The sequence below is a fragment of the Manacus candei genome, unplaced genomic scaffold (assembly GCF_025592945.1).
Source record: "Manacus candei isolate 608988 ecotype Guabito, Panama unplaced genomic scaffold, ASM2559294v1 h1tg000035l, whole genome shotgun sequence".
Lineage (NCBI taxonomy): Eukaryota > Metazoa > Chordata > Aves > Passeriformes > Pipridae > Manacus > Manacus candei.
In genome coordinates this window covers 8699154-8705886 of record NW_026138083.1, presented here as the reverse complement: position 1 = coordinate 8705886, position 6733 = coordinate 8699154, and positions in this window count along the sequence as shown.

Below are 6733 nucleotides of genomic sequence, written 5' to 3'. Positions count from 1 at the left end.
ACTGACTCATCCACCTCCCCCTTCATTCCGAAAGCAGTGCAGGAGGGATGGGGAATGGGGGAGCTCTGCTCTGTCACTCACTCCTCCTCACACTTTTCTGCTGCTCCTGCATGGGTCCTCTTCATGGGCTGCAGTCCTTCAGGAAAAATCTGCTCCAGTTTGGGCTCCTCCACGGGCCACAGTTCCTGTCAGGAGAACTCTCTCCAGATGGGATCTCCACAGGTTGCAGTTCCTTGAGGAACTATCCACCTGCTCCAGTGTATTGTTCTCAATGGGCTGCAGTATCTGTGGTCCTATTCACAGGATGCAGAGAATACTTTCTCCACCGACATCCTTTCCACAGAGGGGAATACCCATTCTGGTGTCTGAAGCACCCCTTAGGTGAGGCTGACCAGCCTGTAGTTTCCTGGATCCTTCTTGATTTTTTGAAGATAAGAGTGACATCTGCTTTCTTCCAGTCCTTAGGAACCTCTTCTAATCACCATGATTGTTCAAAGATAGAGATTGATCACAAAATTATATCAGCAATCTCTCTTATCACTAATGAGAGCATCCCATCAGGGCATGTGGTCTATTGTGTGTCCAGTTCCTTTAAGTATTCTCTGACCTGATCCTGTTCTATCTTGCTCCAGACTTTCCCCTTGGTCTCCAGGGTCTTGCATTTCTGAGGCTGATTTTACTAATAAAGACCAAAGTGAAGAAGGCATATCTCACTTTTTTTTAGCATGTCCTCTGTCCTCCATTCAGCAGCAGGCTTACATTTCCATCTTCCTTTTGCTGTGTGCACCCTTAGAGAAGCCCACCTTGTTGCCTTTGACACCGGTCACCATGATTGATCCCAGGTACTATTTAGCTTTCCTAAAAACATTTCTGCATCTCTCCAACAGTGTTTCTACATTATTCTCAGGTTACCATTCTTTGCTTCCAACTTGGACTTTCCTGAGTTGTGTGTTGCACATTTTTCTTGAGAGATTATTCAAAAGAAGGTAATTGTGTATTTAATTATATATTTAAATTTATATACTTATATATACTTATGTATTTAATTAGATATTATTTTTAATTAACTATAATAACTCAATAACTTCAATGTCGATGAAGCTATCTCTTACTGGCAGATTTAATCTGCTCTCCTCTGCCTTCCATTGTTTTTACCAGTCTACTAAAATTAGATTCTCCAAGGAATATTTGCCTTAGCTTCACTCAGAAAACTTACTTGTTGAAAGAAAAAAACAGTAAGTAATCCTCTAGTGTGGGCACTTGGGCCAAGTGCCTTATAGCACTTTTCTCTTAGAATTTAATTTGTTCTAGTGATTTAAAGTGCAGCATTCACACTGAGCTCAGGAGTCTCTGTGCTGCCTCTCATCACTACCTTTATCATGATCAAATGATAAAGGGCAATGAGACTTCTCCACATTATTTATAATGATTCAGACCTATAGGGATCCTGCTTGTTTCTGGCAAGGGACATCTATCTGCAATGGCTCAGGAGCAATTATAGCCCTTTGAGCTTGCAGGTGAGCATCAGTCAGTTTAATTCACACAGTTCTTTCACACAACCCCTGCCACCTCAGCCAACTAAGAAAAACACAAAAGGCAGAAATGTATTTTTTAGCTTGGCTGAATCTGGAGCCTTCAGTAGGTGATAGTGGGCCATTGCAGGGGAAAACACTGCAGTGCGGTTGCTTTTGGTTGTACCTGATGTTCATATGACTAAAGACACTTAATTATCACTTTCTTTACTTTCTTTACTTGTTATGAGCATCTTATAAATCACTTTCAAACTGGAAATTTGGGCTGACTCAGGCCAGTCAATTGATAAACATCCGAAGAAGATTTGTGGGGTCTTTCAACAAGTAATCAAGCTCATCTCTGTAACTGAAGTATACATTTTTTTAAGTGTGCATTTATTCATAATTCATAAATGCAGTCTACTTGCAAGAGAAGTGTACCTTAAAAGGATATTGGAATTCACAGGTATTTATTGTGTTTACAGGTTCTTTGTTTTTAAACGCCGGAAAAATGATCCCAGCCTGCAGGACAGTCTACTGTTTTTGCCTATTTATTATACTAAGCCATACAGTGGTTTAAACCTTTTGTGCATCCAAACTGAGCAAGAAATTACTACAGTTGTTATAATTATGATCAAAATTTCTACTGTAAACATTGTCATGAATTTTTAATCAGAATATTGAAAGTAGAGGACAACGCCTAGTTTTAATGTTGTGAGCAGTACATTTTAGGTTTCTGAGGGAAACCTGTGCCATGTGTTTTAGAAGTGCAAGGGGTTGGCTGTAGGGCAGCTGTTTGTTCTCATTGCAATGGTAGAGAAAAAAAAAGCTTTCAGCCAAGTGATGCTTCAGGTTACAAGCATGCAGGTTTATCTTGCCAGATCCCACTGTACAGTTGCCATTTCAACCCTGCTAACCCATATGCAGGAAAATATCCTGGACAAATTTTCCCCACTGTGTGATTTAATATTCAATTTCTGGCAGCTCCCACCCAGACACCTACAGATGAACAGCCCTTTTACTTTCCCAGTCCTGATGAAATTCTCTCCTGAGCCTTTCAGCCCTTGGGTGCTAAGACAAGTTTTGCTCTCCTCGGCTCTCCAGGTGTCTCAGTTTAAAGAGACTGGAGTGTTTTGCTAAGGAGGATGAGTTATGAGGTAGACCACTCTTCTCTCTCAGCAATTGCAAAGCCAAAATTAAGAGGCTCCAATCCAGGAAGTATGGAAAAAGGAAGAAATAACAACCCTTTACTAAAGGATATATGTATGTTGGCAAAACCAGTAACAGAACACAAAAACAACTAAGCAATAATCCTGTACCCAGAAGTCCCCTTCAAAAAGGAGACAGTCTGATACTTCTCTGTCCTCTTGCGCGATCCTAATCACGGTTGGCAGGGGGCGCTGTTGGATCGCTGGAGGGGCAGAGCCTGCAGTGCTCTGTGGTGGCCTGCAGGGGGCGCTGTTGGATCACTGGTGGTCACCGTGTGGGGGCCCGGAGCGCGGGAGGAGCCGAAATGGAGATCTCCGCCCCCACCGAGGAGGGGAAGGGGAGAAGGGGAAAGAAAGGCAGTTTCTTTCCCACTAAACTCATGTTGTCTGCAGTTGGCTGTAGACAGGACTCCCCCTTTTCTTGAGCACAAACTCTCCAGTGAATTCCAAGCAGATTCGGACTGGAGACAGGGCAGTGCACAGGCAAGCCGAGGATGGAGAACAGACAGATGACCAGGTCAAGAGCAAAACGGCCTCCAAGCTTTTCCAACACACACACACCTTGCCTCTATTAAGGCAAAAAGTGAAGTGTTCCTCGTTTGCAGGGAGAGGAAGAGAAAAACTCCTCCCCCCTCCCTGCAGTTTTTCAGAAGGGCTATTAGCTGGGAATGCAGGTCTGTCAGCTAGTTCTTTTGTATAGTTAATTACCCCTTCCCCTCCTGGTTCAACCTCCTTCTCTTACAGTGGGACAGGGGAAAGGAAAATTTCTACTTGGATTTTTAGAACAGGTAGACCCTATGACACCAGGTGAAAAACAACCCAGTTGCATCCCAGTCTGTGAGACATGTGAACTGGTATAAGGCCTTTCTAATGTTTTTTCATAAATCCTCTTACTTGATCTTCCATATAACAGCAAGAGATTTTCTACATATGCCCCAGTGTGATAAGCTCTTGTTCACCAGCAATGATTGTAGTAAAGAAGTCATGCCAGACACTTACTGTGGGGCAGAAAACGTTTTTTCTGCATATCCCACTGGAATCTAGCCTTCCCTGAGACAGAAACTGTTGTCAGTGTCTGCTGGAAAACATGGCCTGCATAAGAAATATTGACTGCAGTATGGGTACTGGAAAGGGAAATGAGGTAAAGTGTATGGAGAAGACTGCTCCATGAGTAGGACCATCCATGTAGCTGTATTTTTGCATAGCAGAATGGAGTAACAGCATCCCAAACAACCAAAGCAGACAGACTCCATTAGAAGATGACCCAAGTACACACCAGCCTACCTGCCCTGCAGCCTGTTCTGCTACCTACAGCAAGAGGGTCCTTTTTCCATTCTACTTATGGCCTTGAGGCAGGGAAAATCCTTCCTGAAGGGCACACAGGTAAAAAGAATATGTTGTAAAATTGAAGCTGAAAAACTGGATGGCAGGATGGAACGGCATAAGAGACATTAAACAATTTGTAGAGTCTAAGCTTGTGATGCTGTTGTCCGTCCTCCAGGAAGTTCCTGCCTGCACTTTTACCAATGAGATGCAGCTCTCTTAGTGAAGGGCTATAGGTTGCTAATTTCTTTCTCTTTCTTTACTGTATTTCTTCTTTTATCTGAGGGGTTTTTTCCTTCTCCTGAAAAAAGAAACAGAAACCCAACACAATTTTCAAAGTAGTGCTGTCTGTCAGTCTCAGGATAGCACTGCTGATCTCACTTGGCAAGCTCTGCTTGGTTAAACAACACATTTGGCAGCTTCTTGCTGCTTTTCTTAAAGGAAAGTCTGCCCTTTTTGGTTTATTAAGCACCTAAAATGCCCAGGTGAGATTACAAAGGGATCTTTTAATGATCCCAATTTCAAGACATCTCACAACTGGTAGCAGACAATTGACATGCAAATGTCTCATTTGGGAAAAATTGGAAATTAGAATGGTTAGAAAGCTGCAAATTAGGGAGAGGAAGCACAGGTCATTATTCTCAGGCCTGCTTGTGCGACATGGTGCACTACTGAGGCTTGAATATCACTTCAAGTGATGTCTGCAGATCAGTTCCCTACCTGCAGCAAGGAGCTGTGTGTGAGAGGCTGGGTCTGGTCTGCAGTCTCCATATGGTCACAGGGCTGTGCTAGCCCAGCCCAGAGGAGCAGGGCTATGGGTGGATATGGTCTCTGCTCAGCATCTTGGCTGTCCATCAGGATGAAAAAGGAGTGTATGAGAAGGGCAATGCTCAGAGAAATTAGGATGTGTATGTTGAGGGCCTGTCACAAAGCTCTCAGCAGCTCAAACTATCTGAACCTCTCTGCTAATGCACTCCTCTTGCCATGTGCCATCCCCTAGATAGTTTAGGTAGCATTTTCCTCTCTATCTTTGACATTTTCATGCTTTCTTGATCCCCAGATGCCAGAAGACTGCATTGTATCCCAGGACTGGTCTCCTCATCTCAGCATGAAAAGTCAGACACATGCAGTCTGTTGGTAGATAAGGATTGTGCCTTTTTGCCAAATCCCCATTCTGGGAGGTCACATTCAGTCCTGTGGCCATTGCAACCCCTATTTTGGGGTACAGTCCCCGTTACATGAGTTTCTCCTTGCTAGACACATGACTGTAATATTCAAGTCAATTCTGTGTACGTGGTCCCCACTCCCTCAGTGACCCAGATGTCTTGGTATCACCTTATCACTCTCTACTGATCTGCTGCCATTTGCATCACTTGCCAGTTTTATCTGCATCGATTCCCAGAGCACAGTTGAAAGCAACAAACAATTCTGGGTATAGTCCTGTTCTTTATGTCACCTCACTAGAGCTGTTCTTGTTTAGGGCTGGTTTCCCCTGACTAGGTATCTATCAGGTAGGCAGTTCTTAATTTGTTTAGTTCATGCTTTATTGATACTATATAGTACAAATTTTTTAAAACGAAATGTCATTTGATACTAAGTCAAAAGCGCTCTGAAGAGCTAAGCCTATTACGTCTGGACAGTTCCCTTTATCAATCAAATTTGTAATCTCATCACAGAATGAAATCAAGTTTATTTGAGAAGGCCCATTTTCCATAAAAAATGATTGATTTGCCTTGCTGTATTCCTTTCTTTAATTCTTCAGCTAATGGAACCTGTATGGAGACTTCTTTAACATTGTCCTGGATTGAAATTATATATCCCTTTCAGTCTGCTTGTGTTTTTACAACACTGGTAAGACATTAGTACACTCCAAGACTTCTGGGTGGGCTGTACTGCTCTGGGAAGACAGAAGAAGTATTCTCAGAAACCAGACTCCCAGCTGTGCCCCAGAGCAGAGGAGCAAGGGATCCCATGGGGAGCAGTTTCAAGGGCAAAGGAGCTTAGAAAGGAGGACAGCTCTTCCAAATGCAAGATTGTACCATCTTAATGACTCACAGGACACCTCCCACCAAGACACCAGGAATCAGGATGCAGTGCAGGAAATGCTCTTTCTCTGTATTCCCTAATGAGTCCCATACCCTTAGGCCACCCTTATGAGTCCTAGACATCATTGTCCCCCAGCCCATGAGGCCATGGATTTCTTGCAACAGCCCTGGGAGGTACTGGGGTAGGGTATCATTCAATATCCATTATCTGAGATTCTTGCTCTGTGAACTGAGAGCAAGATTTTTGTCAAGTAACCTACAAACTGAGACTCAGAAAGACAAACAGATGTATGAGGAAACTGCCTTAGCTAGGCAGAGGAATCATGGTCTGATCTGTTTCATGCTCACCAAAACCAGAAAGGAACAGAACTGAAACCAATTAGGTTTTTTGTGGGAGATGTGCTTTTATAGCACTGAGAACCTTGGGACTTTGAGCTGGGATGGGGATGATGGGTGGTTAGTGCAGCACAGACAATGCATGTGACAACTCATTATAGCTGTCCCTAGTCACCTGAATTTGATGAACCAGAAAAATCCAGATGAAGCTGCTCATTTTAATGGCAATCAGGGCATTAAATACAGCTTCTTGCCATCTTTACCTTTTTTACTGAACCCAACACATTAGCAGTGACACTGGGAAGAAAAC